The sequence below is a fragment of the Mixophyes fleayi genome, chromosome 11 (genome assembly GCF_038048845.1).
Source record: "Mixophyes fleayi isolate aMixFle1 chromosome 11, aMixFle1.hap1, whole genome shotgun sequence".
Taxonomy (NCBI): domain Eukaryota; kingdom Metazoa; phylum Chordata; class Amphibia; order Anura; family Limnodynastidae; genus Mixophyes; species Mixophyes fleayi.
Genome location: NC_134412.1, coordinates 69833425 through 69855266, shown reverse-complemented (window position 1 = coordinate 69855266; position 21842 = coordinate 69833425).

Here is a 21842-nt window from a genome sequence, read left to right as displayed (position 1 = left end):
TCATTGCTATACAATTAAGGAAAATATCTTCAGAAAAGCTTGGGGCTGCAAAGAAATTGAATTTACCAGCCATAAGATACAAATATATCAGTATATGTCATGATTCACCCTCCAGCAAAGGCAGATGCTCAGGCTTTTCACTGATGAGTTAAAGAAGCAATTTAGATTTTGTTGGGGATTCTCGATAAGTATTGAAGTAAACCACAATGGCAAACCTATCATACTTAGCGCTCACAATGAAAAACAATCCTTTTGTGAGGTCCTTAACATTTCAAAAGTACAGCTTCTGGATTGGCAAAAGTACTCAGTGATTTGATACACTCTTCCTCCAACCAGTTGGGAGGAAAGGCACACTGCTTGCAAGAGCAGAATGAGGCATTGGTCCACCCATCATTCATAAGACCAGAGTGTGACCTGAGGTTCTCATCATGTCTCCATTGATTCCCCTCACTAAATTTTTGGTGAATTTTGGTCCATACAGATAAGAATCATCTGTTAAGCATTTAATTACCCTACTACTATTTTGTTAATCTTTGTTACTAGTCTTTGACAGTTTTGTGTTTTTAGCAATACTGCATGTCTCTTAATATTTTGCAATGCTATAGCTACCTGTGTTGATGCTAGATTTAAAACATAAAAGTTGTACCAGTACAGCCTTCAATTTTTCACTTTAGACTGTTCAAAATCTTGGAAAGTTGAGAGATAGGTTTAGTTCCACTGTTCCCTCCCCTAGATCATCCCATTTGAGTGTGTTAAATTACCTCTGTCTTGGAGGTAGCCCCCAACATATTAAGAGGATTCTGAGGCACTCGTTATCATCCTTCCTACTAACTCCCCATAGTCCTTTATTTACTGTCCTTTTTCCAGGGTCAGTTTCAGACCGCACCCCCCTCCCCTTTACGCTATTACCATTTGATAGCTGAAAAAGGGCATCTTAGTTTTAATCCGCACTCAGGGCCTGATTCATTAAGGATCTTAACTTGAGAAACTTATTATTTCCGTCTCCTGGACAAAACCATGTTACAATGCAAGGGGTGCAAAGTAGGATTTTGTTTTGCACACAAGTTAAATACTGACTGTTTTTTCAAAGACACTACAGAAACAGATATTACCAATTGGGAGGTAAGACAGTAAGACTTCTGGATAAAGTCTTCATATCCCAGAGATCCTTGACTTGCATTCAATATTTCAAAGTTGGGGGTGGTGGGTTGAGACACACTGACAAGGCAGTAGTTGGGCTTTCCAGGGTTATCACTCAAAATTATATAATCTCCAGGGAGAGAGAAATAGATAAAAATTGACAAGACATATAGTTTCCTAGACTCTAAAAGAGGTACGCCAGGCATTAGGTTCTCGTTTTGCTTCAGTGAAATTGGATGAAGCTATCAAATCATCTCCCCTCGGGAAAAGTAACAGACCCAACAAATTTTCAATCACATATTATAAGACTTTTAAAGAGAAATTAATGGCCATCCTTCTTCAGGCCTTCAATGAGATATTTAACAGGACAGGTTTCTCTGTGCAATCTTTGCAAGCTCATATCACTGTCACCCCGAAAAAGTGTAAGCACAAATCCATGTGCCCTAGCAACTGACCAATCTTACTTCTCAAAATTGATGTTAACCTGTTTGCCAAGCTTATTGCCAACTGACTCAAACGTCTCCATCCGATACTGTTTCAGGTCGGTTTTGTGCCTGGGGGGAAGGATGAGACAAAACTACCAAAGTTAGATATGATCCACTAAATATCTTCATCTAGGACCCTAAACCTCCTCCTATTTACTGATGCTGAAAAGACCTTTGATAGAGTGGATTGATGTATCATGAGAAAGGTTCTAGGGCACATGGGAATAGGCCTGTCCTTGTCAGGACCCTTACCTTCTCCCCATTCCAGTATCGCTTGCACCCGCTCTGACAGTTGGCACGCGATACTCCTGGGTTTCAAGGGGTGTGTAATGCAAATGCTAGCTCTATTTAAACTTTGATCTGTCACTGTAGCAGTGTCAGAGCAATTAGTTAGTACCTCCTGACTCCCTGTGGATTCCGTTCTTGGACCTCTGACTCCCCAGTGATCTTTCCTATGTTTTGGAATATATACATTAACTCCCAGTTCCCAGTGTGTCCTCTGACCTTACTTTAGACTCCCATTCTGCACTGCATTTGCCCACCTGAACCGGTTCATGGCTTACAACCTTTTCCAGATGTTTCTTCTGCCTTCTTCCTGCATTCCTGATCCTAACTCAGCCCTGCTGACATCTCCCCCACTTCTGTGTTACGCCTTGGGACAGACCAGAGGGCCGCTACCTGCTAGTTCCCAGCAGCAAGGCCCATCCTGCCTTTCATCGGTTCTTGGTGAAAACCGGGGGGTTCGTTAGACTCCACACCTTTGGCCAGCCAACATAAAGATTTAATTATGATATTCTGTTGAGGTGTGAGCATTAAGAAGGTGTGCACTTACCTACATTTATGAGTTATCACCATGCAGTTTCCCTCAGAAGAGTAATGGAGTGGACTAGATGGGATGGGGATAAACATTAAGTAGAGGTGGATAATGCCATTATGGAAACCCCTTTGCACATTATATCATGGCTTTCCAAAATACATAGATTGCCCCACAGAACTATAAGTCCCAGACAAAATTGTGTCTCCATTCACCCTTCCCTACTTAATCCAGATTTCCCTGATACCTTCCAGGGAGCATTCAGAAAGCAGGCTAACACAGGTGTCACAAGACTAAATCAACTGGTGGTCAATATCAAGCTATGCTCTTTTACAGAACTACAGGTTAAAAATTATTTGGATGACCAGGAGCTCTGTGGATATATTCAATTGCAGCATGTCTTTAGGTCTGTTGGAGGAGCTAGAACTTTTGGTAGAGACCTATCCCAATTTTAGACCATCTGTGACTCACAGAATGCCCCCACAAATGGGATCTATAAGAAACTCCTGGATGACTTTATCAAATCCAAAGACAATTTTACAGAGTCCTGGGATATAGACTTATCTTCAGCCGAAATACAGGTATCTTGGCCCAAGATCTTTCAAGCTACCCATGTTTGCTCATTTAGCATCTGTGTAGTAGAGACACAATTTAAACTTAACAAAGTGTTGTAGATGCCCTTCTTCCTTACACAAATTCTACCAAAAGATTTTTTTGATCTGCTGGCTCATTGCATCATATCTGGTGGTACTGTGTAAACATTATTACAATCTGGAGGGAAGTATTCAAATTGGTGGAAAGGAAAATTGTACACAAGATCCAGTTGACTCAGGGATTTCGCTTCTTTCCCATACCAGCATTCCAATCTCCACATACAAAAAAAACTTTAATGAAACATTTGAACAATGTAGCTAGAGCTGTCATTTCAGTACACTGGCGCACTAAGACACCTCCGTCAATTGCTGAATGGTTTCATTGGGTTGACTGTTATATGCAAACGGATGATATTATCTTGTCAGCACAGATTAACATTCGGCTGTCATGTCCACATAAGTTAGGTGGTTGGAGTTTAAAGAATCAATGGGGATTTATTTTATGCCTAGTCTATGACACAATTCGTACAGGTCTCACCTGAGGTTGTCTTTCTCTGGCATATTCACCACCGATATACTTATAACACATAATCTCTGGTTCTCGTCTCTCCATTTTTTAGTCCATAGCTCTAAAGCCCCCCCTCTCAATACTTTCTTTCCCTCCACCCTTACTATGTTCTATATGCGAAAAGGAAGTGTTTGGGTTTTCTATATATGTTATGACTTTATACTTGTATGGCAATATCTAAAGGTTCCATGTATCTTACCAATTGCCAAAACATTTCTGCTGGACCATTCTATTTTTGACTACCAGATTAGTAAATAAAGAAAATATAAAACAAATAATCATCATCATCATCATCATTTATTTATATAGCACCACTAATTCCGCAGCGCTGTACAGAGAACTCTTTCACATCAGTCCCTGCCCCATTGGAGCTTACAGTCTAAATTCCCTAATATAGACACACACTCACACAGACACAGACAGACAAAGACAGGGAGACAGACAGCCAGAGACTAGGGTCAATTTTTGATAGCAGCCAATTAACCTAGCAGTATGTTTTTGGAGTGTGGGAGGAAACCGGAGCACCCGGAGGAAACCCATGCAAACACAGGGAGAACATACAAACTGCACACAGATAAGGCCATGGTCGGGAATCGAACTCATGACCCCAGTGCTGTGAGGCAGAAGTGCTAACCACTATAAGTAAATATTTGGCACCAGTATAGCATGAGACCTTAGAATGACCACAAATATGATTCTTTTGAGGTGCTTTTGTAACGGATTAATGAAACATTTCAGTGAGGAGTTATGTGTTACCTCACCACCCCACGTATCATCACTATGAGGCACCATGTGAAACTTTGCTGATGGCTTTGAAGTTATCCAATTATTTTGAATATGACATGTATTTCCATACTGCAAATTTGCATCAAAATGTTTACACAAATGTAGATTTTTATGTATTGTCGACTTGTGTCTCCTTATGCCTCTAGCAGGGGCAAGTTAGGAAGGACAAGCATAACCTGAGTGTGACATAATTTTTTGAGGATGCATCACCAGATATCCCTTTTAGGAGACATAGATCTTGCAGGTACTGGAAGGCTGGTGTAACCATCCATAGTGATGATGATGATGACTATCAGCAGCACTTGCATCTAACTGGCTCTGTTTGACTAATTGTGCTTTGACTGCTCCAGCTTATAGTGCTTAAATCGATAGTATTGTGGCTATATTCTATCAAGTTTTGTCCATCTATTCAAATTACTTACCTGACAACTCCATTTGGACTACTGCAAGAAAGAAAACTCACATTGTTTTTTAATGCAGTAAACAAAAGATGTGGAGGCTTTTGTATTGAAAATGCAACGCACATATGTTAATAACTGTCAAGACAATATATTCTATCTTGCGTATATGATACTTCATTGCATTATTATACTGTGTACAATAGGGTAATGTGACTTTTATGAAATGGGGTCCCACTGAACTGAGAACTTTTTATTCATCACCCGTTTCTCACAGTTAATGTAATTTTTATGCCTTGGCCCATTCTAAGTATTTATACCAGAGCATCAATGTATTATGTGTATTGTTATTTCATGTTATTAAGTACATTTTGTCCTTGCTATTACCTGCAATATTGTATGTATTAGAAATATAAAGAATATTGCCATATTGTGTGAAAATAACAGGGCAGCAAAAGTAATTTTGCTTGTGTTAGATAAGGTAATTATCATATCTCAAAGTTCATTGTTATGAGGTGTGGTTTAGATCGGGCTGAACCGTATCAAGTCGTGACTTAGGCTGAACTGCATGGAATGGCAACTCAGCCTCAACCGCATGGAAAGGCAACTCGACCTGAATCGCATGGAAGGGCACCTTGAGCTGAACTGCATGGAAATGCAACTCAGGATGAACCTTATCTCATGACAATGTCTTTGGAGCAGATTGGAGAGTCAGAGATAATAGTTAAGCAGGCTCTAGGGACTGTGTCCTTCCTGGAGCAGGCTGTAGGGGCAGAGCCCTCTCAGAAACAGGCTGTAGCTCAGGATCAAAGACAGCAGCTGGCGACTCTGAACTGGAGGCAGTGGCCGGCAACTCAGAACTGGAGGCAGCATCTGGCGACTTGGAACTGGAGGCAGTGAATGGCAATGTGAAAATGGAGGTAGCGACAGGCGACTCGGAGAGAGGCATGTATAAATAGGGAACACCCAGGTGCAGGAGATAATTAGTGTAACAAATTAACCCCTATTAATGACAAAAGAGAAAAGGCACAATAGCAGCACCTCTGCTGAATAGAGATACTGCCACATAAACATTAATGTAACAATTAATGTAACAAGTCCAAGGTCCTGGAGACAGGAGCTGGCAATACAAGCAGCATGCAATACAGAAGGTTGCAGGCAGATCCTGACAGATTTGTTATGTTGCTAGTATAAATATATGTTTTACATGTATAGTTTAACACATCAATGAGTTCTTTTGCTGCAGTACAAATTTTTTATAAGGTGAAACCAATAATTACAAGTATTACAAAGTATGTATGTTAGTCAATGTCCTGTATAGAACTCTCATTAAGATAGTTCCCTTCTTGTATGCTAGGTGTTGAAACATCTTCATAACCACTTCTTTGTCCATATGTTCAACCAGTGTGCTGGAAGACATTGATTCCTGGGCTCTGGCAGGGGTCTTCCCACTAAGGCAAGCATGGATTCACAGTCTAAAGAATGGTCAGCTAAGCCTGTAGTCCTTCAGTTAAAATCATGCAAATTGGATCACCTTGTATGTAGAAGAGATGTTGTACTTGAGAGGGACACCATTAGAAAGTATGATAGCAACATGATCTGGTGGGCTCAAAATTGAGAACCAAGACTTCTGTTGTCCAGGAATGCCCTAGAGTCCTCAAGAACTTATAGAGAGGTATACTGAGGATTTTTTTCAGGATTTTGAGAACCAGCTTGACAATGTGGCCGGGATGTCTTTTATTTTCAGTATTCTAGGACCCAGTCATTGATGCCTTCTAGACCCTTAATCTTGCAGAGATTCTAGAATATACTGCCTTCCAAGACCCATTGGATTCTATTTTGGCTTTCTTCACCATGTATTTCCACAAAATGATAGATGGAGGACGATTGACATGGGCTTGCCCGAGGCCCTCCTTAAGTAGCCCTTTTTTTAGCTAATGTCCAGCAGAAATTAGAGAATAGGTGAAACAGAGGCAGCCCACTAGAAGAATCTGCTGCTCCATCCAACTTGACCAACTGTGCCTTCCAAATTCCCTGCTGTACTCTGGCTGGCAGTGCCTTGTACGGCTACCACTTTCCCACCCCTTTCCAAGATCTCCTGTTATAGCTGTGGGAAACCCGAGCACAAGCATTCTCAGCTGTCCTCATATCTTTCAGAAGAAGATGCTCTATAATGACTGTCACTGAATACATAAATGTGAAGCTTCTGGGACAAGCTTCTGTGAAGCTCTTAGGTTTCAATAGTCAGTCCGCAGATGTAATGGGAAGAAACCTGAAAGCATAACTTTTTGCTGTGTAGAGAGCTGTTGTTCTAGATTACTTTACAGGAAACAAGAGGTGCTGGTAACACTAAACTGCAGAACAGGTGAAGTTACTTAAAGCATTAGCAGAGAGGGTTTGGGATTCTGGACTGGAAAGTTTAGATTATCAACATAATTAAACAGCAACAGGAACAAAGCAGTGGTAGTCATTTTCATGATTCTGAAAATGCAGACATGGCATACCCCGACATCATGAGACTGAAGGTGTCATTCCTGACAGCATGGTAACAGTGACATCTTGAAAAGGAGACTTGAAACAGTTCTGACGAATGAACATCCCAGAAGCCTACAATGATGTCTATTTCAAGAGCCCCACTATCATTTGTGCTGTTAAGCTGCAAATTTAAGGAGGCGCCGGCTGTACAATGTTCTAGGCTTTTTAAAGAACTTTGCACAGCCAGTGCCTGTGCATGATTTTGCATTTTTTGGCATTAAACTGTAGTTGCAACCTAGTTTACCATCCCTAATCTACCTAGATCATCAATCAAAAAGGCATACTTTCCCTTCAATACCATTTGCCAAGTCAACAATAAAGATATTAAAATAAAACTGGTCCAAGTACGGATACCTGGGGTTCTCCACTGGTAACCTTTCCTTCATGTAAATGCATTTAATTTAGTACAACTCTGCTTTCTATCCTGCAACCAATATCTTATCCATTCAATCATTTTATAATCCAATCCTAAGCTTTCAAGTTTTTTTTTACAGTTTGCAATCTGGGAGAGTGTTAAAACCTACTAAAGTCTAAATTAGTTACATCCATGTCCCCCTTGCTCTATTACTTTAGTCAAAAAAGTCAATAAGATTTGATTGTCATGATCTCCCCCCAGTAAATCCATACTGTTTAGGATCCTGTAAGTTACTGGAGTTTAGATGTTCTACAACTCTGTCTTTTAAGAGTGTTTCCATCAATTTCCCTACTACTGGTGTAAGTCTCACTGGTCTGTAGTTGCTCGCCTCTTCTTTGCTCTTTTCCAGTGCTCTGGAATTACTCCTATAGATAGTGACTGATTGAACAATTCTGTTACTGATGTTGCCAGCACCTTGGATGTAGCTCATCTGGCCCCCTTGATCTATTCACTTTCAGTTTTGAGAGCTCTGTAAGGACCTTCTCCTCTAAATGTACTTGTATCTAGCTCATTTTTATGAATATACTTGCAACATAACTGTGGCCACTTCCCCTCTTTCTCTGAAATGAACACTAAGCAAAAATAATTATTAAGATGATCTACTTATTTCCCTAGGCAAGACTCTCAGTCATTAAGGAATGTAAGGCAAAAAAAAAAGGAGTAAATGTTCTCAGGAACAAACCATGTTACAATGCAAGGGGTGTGTGATGATTATGTAGTATATCTAAGAACTGATTGTTATATTCTGTTGAATTCATGTATGACAATGTATGTTTTATGTATCCTCTCAAAGCATATTCTGCTGACTGACCTAGGAGACCTGGGCAATTAAGAGTCTTTTGAAACTAACCAGATAGATAAGGGTCTTGGGGGAGTTTTGAGGCCCAAAGTTGTAAACCCTCTGTCCACTCAAGCAGAGCAGAGATTAGAGATGCTCTAAGATATTCAAACATATATCTAAGTAGATAATTTCCTCAGAAAACTCTGTGCCCCTTTTGGGAATCAATTTGACTTAATTGAAAGTAAAAAATCCTTGTAGCAATTGGACAGTGTCTATTTCTTGAGGAAGGTCTGTCATAACAGAAATGTGCCAAAACTTATCAACGTGTTTTCCTCACACGCCAATTCCTGAAACTTGTAAGTAAGGATTCTGGCTTTATTTCCTATTTTATTTTCTGAAACTCATTTGTGCAATTATTGTATGTCTGTTTATTACCTTTTTGTTAATAAACCTTGGAAATATTTTTCAGATTAAACATATTTCTCCATGATTCTTTGTGAACTTACAATGCCCAGGGAGGCTCATGCTACAGGTATATGTGATTTAAGTGTGAAACATTAATAAGTGGTTCTGGTGAACATAAGGACACCATAATAAATCCTTTGTGGTGGCAAAAAAGGTGTATTCATTGTTAATTAACTAACGTAACACCAGTAACGGCCAGCTGTTCAGATTGCTGTATCTGGGACATGCTGGGCGTTCATGACAGGGTGCAATTTTTTTTTTTTATTTTGCATATATTATTTAAACACTAGTACACAAATACTTCATAGCTTTATTTTTTACACTGAAATGTAAAGGTTATCTAGGATATGCCCTACCCCAACTATAAATCTGTCACTAAATTTTAAATTCACCCCCCCTCCAATGCAACATGGTTTTGCCCAGGTGCAAAGTTACTCCTTTTTTATGCTTAGCTCTCCTTAATGACTCAGGCCCTCTCTCTTTAGTCTTATTAGTTCTCCTTTTCCTTTCTCCTTTCACGTATATAGCTAAATAAGCAGTCTCTTGAAGAACCTGGAATGTCCCTTTGCTGTAGACTGCCATTTGTGCTGTGAACTGCTGCTTGCTGTGGATTAACCCCTTGCAGTGGACTACTCTGACTATCTTGACTTGACTACTTTTGCTTTAAATTGCCTTATTCTGCAGTCTGCCAATAAATTATCTTGTAACCTAACTGCCTGTGTCAACCTTGGTACTCATGTAACAACACCTAATATTAGTTAATGGATTTATGCAGTGCATTAATCTTTTAAACCCATAACATTGCTATGCGCCATAGCTATAGTGTATTCATTTATGACCTTGATGTATTTTGCTCTCTGCCTAACTAAACTTGTCAGTATTGATTACTCACTATGAATCTCCCTTAAAGAGGCGGATTAGGAAATGTTCTTTCAAATCACCAGTGTTCATCAGGAAAATGGAATGAAAAGTCAATTTCTTATTGTCATATTTCATGAGCTGTGTTAGGTCAAACAAGGACTGCTAATAACCCTTTTTAACTGCTTTGCCCTCTCTGATAAGTAAAAAGGGTGTTATTGAATGGGCATTATGTTCCCCAAAACCCATTGCAGTAACTAGGATTATGCCAGAAGAGCCGACCGCCCAGAGCGCAACTCTGAAGGGGGGCGCAGTTTATGAAAATGTTAGGTTCATTTGGTTAAAATTGAGTGCTATGGTAGAGGTAGTTTTCCTTCTCTCTCCAGGCGCTAATATTTTAATTTACAACTCTGTCAAAACCTGTGGCATAATGCATTTAGCATTACCAGCTTTCAGCATCAATATATGTGATTGCTTTCCCCAGATTAACCCTTCAAATACTCAACTTGATAATGCAAATGAATTTAGGTAAGGAGTGACAAAGAGGATGAAGTCACATCAGTAAATTGTCTGATGCAACAGTTAATTTTGCTTACTATGGTGTTATTTTTATTTTCATGCAGAAAACTTAAAAAAGTATCATGCAATGTGCCTAGACAAAAATTAGACATAATAAAATCAAAGCCAGGTAAAGGACATCAATGTAGCAAAACAGATGCAAATTATAAGGACCCACAGTATCTCCATTCTTAATTATTAGAAATAAGAAAATTGCATGTGGTCTGTTTAATGAAAATCGATTTGCAGTAATTTTTTTATCCAAATATGTTTAAAAAGAGATTACTTTTTTCTTTTTGTTACACTTTTTTTTTTATTAAAAAACTGGCATCTTAAACTACTATTTTGAGAAAATTCCATCACATAACCAGCTGTGAGCAAATTTCTTGTCATTCTTTTCCTCAAGTCAGTCAAAACTTGATGAATCCCAATCCATGACAAATTGCTTTGCTTATCACTTTCCATTAGATAGCAAAAGTCACACCACCAGCATAGATCTGCTACAATATTCAACGCTGCAGTACACTAATTACATCTTTATCAACCCAACACAGATTCCTGAACTATATACAGTATATAAACCTATATCCGTATTATCTAGCAAATTGAAATACTGCCTTAAACAATATGCAGACAGACTTAGGGGTTTTAGTACTTTTTCACCTTTGCCTGGATACCAGTTATTGGTAAAAATATCATCTGGATTACTTTTCTATTAGAGGTGATCTCTCAATATATTGCATGCATATTTTGTCTGTATGTACACTTATACCGCTAGAAGCGGAGGTAGTCATTACTGCTATGACTACATTTCCAACACAAGTGAGTGCGACAAAATAATTTCAATGGCAGTAATGTAGACAGTTTGGAAATAGCGACTTACACATAAAGTGAAACACAACAATTCCAGCAACCGCCATGTGAACGCCGACTGTAGAACATGCCAGCATTCTATAATGTTTTTTTACAAAGGCTTTCACATTATAGAGCCAGCTGGTCCTCACGTAACTGCCGTCATTTAAAGTTACGTCACTCTGAGTGCCGTCTTGTTCTACAGTCGATGTTCACAGTGCTGTTGCCGGAATTGTTGTGCTTCACTTTCTGTCTACCTGTGATGAAACAGTCATTCAGGCTGAGAAACGTGTCAGGTATTGCTGTGTTGGGATCTTCGCCATTTGCTGGATATCAAGGACCCCGGGGGGCTGCTGTATGCAATTGGGACTGAGCATATTTATCCATCCAAGGAGTCCAAAATCCTGTTCAACAGGATTTAGGACTCAGCAAGCTGACTTTCTTAATCATCTTTATTGTGGAACGCTCCTGTATTCTCAAGGGTTCTGTTTTTCACAGTTTACACATTCAGTGGATCAGTAATCCTATTACATCTGATAAAGGAGTTCCCCTTATCCTTGTCTTGATCATCACCTGGAGATATTTAAAGGAGGCATATTGAATTCTTCCATTACGGTTGAAGCGTATGGAATAGTTGTACTTTATTTGTCCCATTTTGCACATTATAGTATTTTGCTTAAAGACTATTAATATTGCCAATGGTAAGTGCATTTAAAGTGATTGCTTAGAGGATTATGTTTTTATCTGTCTATTTATGTAGGTGCCTATACAGCATATTTAAGTTTGTGTGTGTTTTATTAATCTTAACATATATTGCATTTATATTACATTTAATATTATATCTGGCTCCAACTCTTCCAACTCTTCTTGTTGTTTTTTTGTGTTATATGTATATCTAGGTCCAGATCCCAGATTTGGAGAGCAGCGGTCCAGATAAGCACTGTTTATATTTACGGTACATTAGTGCCCATTATTTTGATTAGTGTCTGTGTAAGTTGCTATTTCCAGACGGTCTACATTACTGCCATCGGATTATTTTGTCACTCTCACTTGTGTCGGACATTTCAGCATCGCTGTGGCGTACCCCACCCACAAGAAGGGTATCAGCTGAGCAGGATATTCTCAGTGTCACAGAGCAGGAATTAAAGATTCCTGGTGGCTGCTGGGATGGCTATTCCTTCCAGTTTAGAAATATTAGTAACTATATTATTTATTAAAGATCAGTGCACAAACAGCTTTATCAGAAAATATTTGTATATATTCTGCTTATCCGAATAATCACAAGTGATTTGCAGTTGAAACGGGGTTAGTTTATTTAGTAATTCATTGCAAATGTATCATTGACAGAACAATTCATCAAACCATATTTAGTTCTGTCCACTCAATCATTGAAAATAAGTTGAATGTGTTAAAATGAATAATTGTTTGCTTGTGCTAAATTTTCCTTTAAATTATATAGCTACTGAAATTTTCTTATCAATTGTTTTGGTATACTCAGACTTGAAATTTCTTTGTGGCTGCTCTTTGTGATGATGGTTTTCTCTTATCTCAGTGAATCGCCATGTGCTTATGTCATTGCAACAATTTTTTTAAAGTCAAAGATATTAGAGAATTCTAAGTGGATTTAATTTAAATTAATAACTGGATTGCAGTCACATTATGAACAAGATGCAAGCACAAGACATTGAAGTGCTGTTTACTTTACAGTGTGATTGAAAATATCAATAGTGATTACATAACTCCAAAATGTTCAATGCCTAGTATCTAGTTGTCTTGTATAAATAGCATTGAATTTTTCTGGAATTTTCCTGGTGATTTTCTTCATACTTATCGATTAGACTACATTGGATTAAAACTACAAGGCTACACATTGAATCAAGGTTTGGTAAGTACTTTGTGGTCTAATAAAGATTTTTTATTTTTTAAATACTATTTATTGGAAACATCACAAAAGGAACAAAATGGACAAACAAAGAGAGTCCATAAATGATGATAAGCTATCTGACAAAGGGCAAGTAATGTTGTGGAAACTACACACAGAGTCCACAATTGTCATTCCCTAGGAAACCGCATACATAAAACGAGAACGGTTTTCTGGATACCACCAGTAAGAATGCATATTTTATTATGTATAAGGGAAATAATAGGAAGTCAAGAGCGAGAAAATGGGGAAGGGGTGGAATAAGGCAAGAGAGACAGAAAATAGATAGAAGACTGGAAAGGTTGCAGCGAAAAAAGAGGGAAAGATCACGCAAGGGCTAAAGAGCAGTAAAAGGGTATAGCGGTAGTGACTTGTATATGCCTCAGGTGGAAGCCCATCTACCAAAAAATTAAGCAGTGGTTGATTATGGTAAGAGGCCCATTGGGCCCAGACTTTAAGAAAGAAGACGGAGGAGCCCCGCAGGATGCTAGTAATGTGTTTCAATTGGTAAGTGTGCCACACCCGGTTGCAAACCGTATATAGTGTTGGCGGGGAGAGGTTCTTCCAAGAAGCGGCAATCTAGCAGGTCGTCGCACTTGTAATGTGTCTCAATAATCTATGAGTGTGAGAGGGATATGAGACCTTTCAAGGACAGACTGGAGAGACAAAGATTTTGAAATGCAGGCGGAGGGCTAGCTAGGACTTGGGATTTAACTGAATGCAAAAAATGCCTCACCTGTGGATATTGGTGGAACTGTCCCATTGAAAGATTGATACGCTTTGCCAGGTCGGAGAACTGCAGAAAGAAAGCTGTTCTGGAGATGCTATTGAGAAGGAGGACTCCAGCCCTGGCCAGATAGAATAAATCTGGCGAAAGAGGCCCAGTTCAATAGCAGGGTTGGACCAGTGGGGGGTCATGATTGAGGAGACTGGAAGAGGGAGGCCATCCTATTACATCAGGACCATATGGATAGGGAAAGGGCAACCACTGGATATGTATGAGCAATGACTGGTATTTGTGGCAACGACAGCCAGAGGGAGGAGCATATTGGAGAGCCTCCTAGCAAACATGATTCCATGTCTACCCAAACTCTAGTCCCAGGGTGAGAGTGCAACTGAACATATTGAGCTAGTCGAGCTGCATAGTAGTAGTTTGTAAGTTGATAATGCCAAGGTCACCTGCCATGATGAGGAATTGGAGGAAGCGGGTCGGGATCTTAGGGCTTTTATTGTACCAGATGAAGTGCATCAGGGATTTTTGCAACACAGAGAGGGTTAGAGGAGGGATGGAATAGGGAGGCTGTGAAAAAGGTACAATAACCTGTAGAGTAAGTTCATTTTAATCAACTTGAACCGGACAACCCACAAGACCATGACTTTGTCACGGGAGGCCAAGTCATTTTTGATGCAATAAATCGTGGGAGTGGGGGTAATTGGCCTAAAAAAGCAGAAATGATGCCTATAGCAACCAATCAGATTCTAGTTAATATTTATTTAGTACATTTGACAAAATGACAGATAGAATCTGGTTGCTATAGGTAAGATCTCCACTTTTTCAAACCCACAGTTTGGTAAATTAATCCCTAGGGATTATTTTTGTTTAGAAGGGATATGGATGTCTAAAATGTCAGTTTTTGCAGCATTAATTTTGAAATTTAAAAGGGTCAAGAATAAATTACTCTTTTGGAATAGGTTAAGAAGGGAGATCAAGTGATTAGTAATTGTGAGGAGGACATCATCCGCATAGAGTGCAATCTTAAGTCTATCCAAAGGTAGGTTTATGCTGGTTATATCAGAGTTGAGGCTAATCTTAGTGACTAATGATTCTATGATGAGGGCAAAGACAAGGGGGATAATGGACACCCCTTTCGAGTCCTGTTGTGTATATGGAAGGGGGGGAACATCCTTTTACCTGGACAGTGGCAGTAGGTTTACAGTACAGCGTGGAGACCTCAGAAGGAAATTAGTCCTAAAATCCATAGGAGGCAAGAGCTCTCATCATGAAGGGCCACCCAACAGGGTCAAAGGCATTCTCAGCATCAAGAGAAAGAAGGATTGAGGACAACCTGTGCTCATTAATATGATGGATCAAGCAAATGGTCACAAACTTAAAATGATGAAGTGGTGACTACTTTACCCTAAAAATTCATTGCTGCTTCAATGCTGAAAGAGTACCAACGTGGTGGCTTTATTGTCACCTACAACATTCTTTTTTAATTCCCACCCAGCACCAGATGGGAGCAGATAAGACCTCCAGCACTAGGCTGAGAACTGGTGCTTTGCCTCTCCCACACTTTGAACTAGAGGAGGAGGGGGAGCTAGTAGGGTCCCCAACATTAAACTGGTGATCCATATCATCCAGAGAGTATGAACTGTTCTTCAATTACAAGGCTGGAGCATCTTAATTGTCCTGTTCCACACTGTCAACAGGGAGAATGGGTAAGCACAGTGGCTTAGTGGTTAGCACTTCTGCCTCACAGCACTGGGGTCATGAGTTTGATTCCCGACCATGACTTTATCTGTGTGGAGTTTGTATGTTCTCCCCGTGTTTGTGTGGGTTTCCTCCGGGTGCTCTGATTTCCTCCCACACTCCAAAAACATACTTGTATGTTAATTGGCTGCTATCAAAATTGACCCTAGTCTCTCTCTGTCTGTCTGTCTCTCAGTGTGTGTGTCTGTGTGTATGTTAGGGAATTTAGACTGTAAGCTCCAATGGGGCAGGAACTGATGTGAGTGAGTTCTCTGTACAGCGCTGTGGAATCAGTGGCGCTATATAAATAAATGATGATGATGATGAAGGGCATGGGGGGATGTTATGTATTATCCTGTTCCTAACAACACCAGGCTGGGATAGAATAGCTTCATGGTATTCAATTTTACTTTGGCTCTACACTACACCAGGGGCCTGAGTCATTAAGGAGAGCAAAGCAGAAAAAAGGAGTAACTTTACACATGGTCAAAACCATGCTGCATTGGACGGAGAGGTAAATTTAAAATGTGGGGACAGATTTATAGTTGGGATAAGGCGTGTCCTAGATCAACTTTAAATTTCAGTGTAAAAATAAAGCTTTCAAGTATTTGTGTGCTAGATTAAAAAAATAGCCAGTATTTAACTTATCTGCAAAATAATAAATTTGCACCCCTTGCATTGTAACAGGGTTTGTCCTGGAGAACATTTACTCTTTTTTTTTTTTACCTTATTTTCCTTAAGGACTCAGGCCCTAGGTGTCTACAGCAGCTCACAGCACACCAGGACATTGAACTCGATTAGTTACTTATAGTACCTTTGGGCACATGGCAGTGTTATTAGGCAATTTCTTTGGGGTTTTTTTGTAAATGTAATTGACAAGTTACAGTACGATAAGTTTTGATAAGTACAATAATTATAACACTAAATCTGCATCTTTTCAATGATATAGCTCATAAAAAGAATGAATCAGCCAATTGTTACATTTAAAACATTACTTCCTGAGATAAAATTTGTATCTTGAAAAAAAAAATTTAATGAAAAAAATTCAATGATTATATCACCACCATATATCATTTCATTGCTGTGGGTGACAAACAATTGTGCCGTTGAAAACAAAATCATTACAGAGGCAGGCACAGTTTAAGACTATGAAAATATAATTCATTCCTAATTAAATATCATTGCCGGATTTCCGAACACTTTATCAGGTTTAAACGCTGAATTGACAACCAGCTGACCTTTACAGCTAACAGCCTGTCAAAAAATGTAGGTGTGTGTTTCTATAGATAAAGGATAAGTCCTTGGCCAGGACAGGATAAGAATAAAGGGCAAACCTGTTTAATTTCTTGCAATTATCTTCAGAGGTGCATGCCTGGTGGGAAAATGTCATTTGTGTATGAAAAGCTCGAATAACAGAAAGTGAGAGGGAAAATATAGTTTTACTTAAGTTTAACTTTATAATTCACCTGGCAATTCATTCACACTGTGTCCATACATTTACTTTTAACAGAACTTATAGTATATAAATATTGCTGGGAAAATGATGAAGAATAAATTCAACTCTGTGGTGTCATTGGGGTAAAAGAAAGGATTGGACTAACTAGCAAAGCTTTGCAAGAGTAATATCTACAGTAATTGAAATTCAAATAACAGATCTTGATTGGTGTACCAGAATCAACATTAATATTAAGCAGATTGCTGGAGCATGGGACTCCTGTTTATTTGGTAATGGGTTGGCCTTAATGGCTACAACTGCCCAGTATGTCTCCATGCTCAATTCATTGCACACATAAAATAATAAGATCAGTGTCTCCATGAAGGGAACAAGCAACCGGCATAGATGTCACATGATATGCTATTGCCTACAATGTCATAAGGCCCCTTCATCAGCCTGAAAGGCTCCATTGCATAGTTGTTGATAACATTTTGCTCATGAAGCTACAGAAGCATAATGTAAATGCTCTTTCATCTGGTGGAGACATCGATTTTCAACTTGTGAAATGACAATTTCTTCCTAACCAGAAGTGCATGTAACATGTTTCTGACTGAATAGTTAGGCTACCAGCTGACCCGTTGATCTACCGCAGATCATTGCTTCTAATACTAATAAAGATCATTTTGGTTTGTGAAAAGTTTGATAGTGCCTGAATCCTCAATGACTGATAACATAAAAAATTGACGTAATTGAAAGTGCATGGGTTATTGTACATGATGCTGATACCAATTTTTTGCATATGTATGAGGGTGTCTGGAACAGGTATAGTATATAAAAATGTGTTTTATATATAGTCCACAAACTGTTTCTTACCAACCCTTACAGGACAACTGTAATACCAAATCGGTTTCACTACTCTACCAACTGTACAGGCTGCAAAAATCTTTACAAATATAAATATCAACATAACCATCACCATCTACTCTTCAAAATCAAACTGAAGAAACTTCAAACATTCAAAACATTGCAATACTGAATGAGTTATCTACATGTTGGAGTGCCAGTATTGCCTTCAATATGTAAGGAGAGCAAAAAGAAAACTGAAAACCGGGATCACTGAACATATCAGCAACGTTAAAAAAGATATTACAACCCTAATTGTCCCTGGTTTTTTCACCTAGGTTCTCCACTAGATCTTCTTGAGAAATTGTCTGAACAGATCCTTAATGTCGCCAGATGCTTGGTACCCAAGAACAGAAAAAACCCAGATCCCCCTCTAGACAGCAACTCTTAAATACAATATGGTATCTGGCATCCATGGAAAAAAAATCTGCATACTTGAATAATAAGTAACACAAATTTTCCCAGATCTGGTTTGATTTGTTTATTTATAATAGCCCTCCTGCTTCCAGTTCCCTCAATATTTATACCCTGGACGTCTTGGTTTTCTTTTTATAAATACATCAAGTAGACTGATTTGATTGTGAGATAATATCAAATTTTGTTCCCCTAGAGAGGCCCGTTGGCCACCAGGAGTCTCGTGACAGGTCTCAGTTAATCCTTTATTCTCCTCTCCCCATTCCCCAGCCTTCCCTCATCTTCCCTCCTCTCCTCTCTTCCCTTCCCTCCTCTCCCCCCTTTAAAATATAAATACATCACATCCTGCATCGCTTATAGCTTTATCTATACTTTGCTATGCCTGAATGTATAAACTGTTTATCTCCTTATATTTTAAATTTGTACCATTTCTGGTTGTTACATTTTCTCTGTTTGACTTCTAAGATGTCAACTATACTGGCTCTCATGGCTCTTACTCTGTACTTGTGCACTGTGTGATGGCTATTATAAATAAAGTTCTTAAAAAAAGGTATTACAACAAACAGTCTATTTAATCACTTTTTAGAAAGACATGGGGGTAAATGTATCAATCTCCGGTTTCTTCAACTTACGGGAGTTCGGCGAAATGACAGCTAAAATTTAAAGCGGCGCCGCCTTGTAAAGGGAAACTTGCCTCTTTTGAGCAGGGCCATCTCTCCTCCTGTTTCCACCACTTCTAACTCTGCTCTCCAGCTACTTAGCCCTCCTCCTCGAGGGTCCTCCACCCCACGTTGACTCTCGCTCCCTACTCCCCCCTGTGCGTCTCCCTGTCTTCCGCGCCCTCCTTCTTGGGCTCCGTCATTTGCGGATCCTCCCTTCCCCGCCCTCTCTAGCTGTGCATTGAGCTTACTGAGTTGATGTGCTTACTGTTTACTGTACTGTGCTGTCTCCCATTGTATTGTAATTTGTTTGTCTCTGTACGGCGCTGCGGACTCCTTGTGGCGCCTTATAAATAAAAATTAATAATAATAATGGCAAACATCATTAATGAGCCATTGTTTGACAGGGAAAAAAATTATATTACCGCCACTCCACATCAACCTTAATGAAACAATTTTTTTAAGGCCTTGGACAAATATGTCAATTGCTACAAATACATTTGAAGACTTTTGCCTGGACTAAGTATGTAAAAACTGAAATCTGGAATCTTTGATGGTCCCCAAGTTATCAAACTTATGCAGGATTCTAATTTCAAAAAATTCATGAATGGTGTTCAAGCGTCTGTCTGGTGCAGTTGTCAAGAGCTGCATGTGTAACCACAAAGCAGACAATTTTGAAAAACTGGTGCAAAACATGGTCACAAACCTAAAACATTTGGGTATTAATATGAGCAAAAAGGTACACTTTCTCCAAAACCACTTACACAGATTTCCAGATAATCTTGGTGATTTTAGGCTAGGTAAATACTTAAGAATTTTCCGACCGATGTGTTATCTCAAATGACTGTACCCACGACTGACAGTCTGATCAGCCTGACAATTCATGCATACACACTGACATGATTAACCTTCAGATATGTGCTCTTCACATGGTCCTTCATCTGGTCTTCTGGTCTTCAGAGAATGACAGTACAATATTCATTCATTCAATCTTTTCACATTGTCACACTGATTAAAATGCCTTGTTATAGCTGTACACATCTCCTAATGAATTTCATTACGTTCTGTGACTCTGAAACTAAACATTCTGTCTCAGAACGAACAAATTAATTATTCCTTCTACAGCACTCTCTACATTTTTTCAGTTGGACATTCCTCGCTAGCATCGGCTGAAAAGAGCACGACTCTGTAAACTCTATGGGGATCGTGAGCATGAGTACATGCACACTACATGATTGGTCGGTGATTGGTACGACCAACCAAATGAAATTGATGATCAGCACTTTGGGACGACTTTAGATCATAGTGTCACTATACACACTCACACGATATCTGACCAAATGTCGGATGTCGGCTGACTGGAGGTTTTTCGTGCAATCATCTGGCCAGTGTGTACCTAGCTTTAGTGAAGAACAAGGGAAGAGTCTCATCAAGATATAAAGGTGATGGAGGAAAGTTATCAAGGCAGATGGGACAAGCACATGATGGCTGACTAATGCTAGTGCCTTCAATGTGTTTGCCCTGATAATCCACGTAAAAAAACATACAAACAGCGCTTTACTTTGCATTAAATGTAATTATTCGAATTAGCGTATTATGTTTATCTGTTAATATACTGAATAAAATGCCATCAAGTATTAAATTTGTTTACTTTTGTATGATTTGAGACCATTTCAATGCGATTTGCAAGTAGGCTCTGTCTGACCGTTAAGGCTTTTAATTTTTGATGTTTATCAATAATGTACCAATTATCTCAAATATTAGAACCAATCTAGAAAAACCGTTTGGAATCAGCGACACAAAGTGACCCCAAAATCATTCTATTATGATTGCCAATAAAATGAGTGTTGATCAGTTTGTTCATTAGATGATTCAAATAAAAATATTTTCTTAAAACTAAAACTATTTAACTATATTTTTGCTGTCATTTTACACTCATGAAAGTCTATACTGTATATAACATGTAGTAGGTAAATGTGTACACTGAGCGGCTCATGTAAAGTTTGACGCAACTAGTATTTCCTGTGTATAATACACTTTTTTACTTCTGAGCATGCACACAAAGCACTAGTTATGGTTGGGCCAGAAATAGACTACATAGCTACTTATGATTATGTCGGCTTGCAACTACTTCAGTTTGAAGAAGCAGAATGGAGGAAGGAAGGTCCTGTAAAAGCATGTTGGAGCAAATAAGAGTTATGAAGACTAAGGCTCAGATGCATATGCTCCTGCCAGGAGACAGGGAACTTGCGGGCACTCAATCACTAGTGTAAATTGCAGGGCCGGATTAACCGAGGTCTAACTGGGCTACAGCCCAGGGGCCTCGGGCATCCAGGGGGCCCTTGACAGAGCTCAGCAGAATTACTGATCGGGACAGGGGCAGGGGCGCCCCCGGCCCGATCAATGCTGAGCTCTGTCATTGCAGTCCTCCTTCTCCGGCGCTCAGTAATCTCCTTACTGAGGAGATCTCGCGAGAGTGTCACGAGATCTCCTCAGTAAGCAGCTTACAGCGCGCCGCGGAAGGAGGACTGCAGTGACAGGAGAAGGTAAGCGCTTGGGGGGGGGAGCGGTCGGCTAACAGGAGCGCCAGTCTGCTAATGGGGGGGCCTCACTGGGGAATGGGGTCCCCCTTAGCCCAGGGGCCTCCATTCCGTTAATCCGGCCCTGGTAAATTGCGAACTGATAGTGATGAAGATCAGATGAGATGCATCCAGCTAAACATACTAGTGAAAAGTGTGTCTCTTTTGGATGCAAATTCCATCTGGGTTTTAGACAGATATTGCATCCAACTC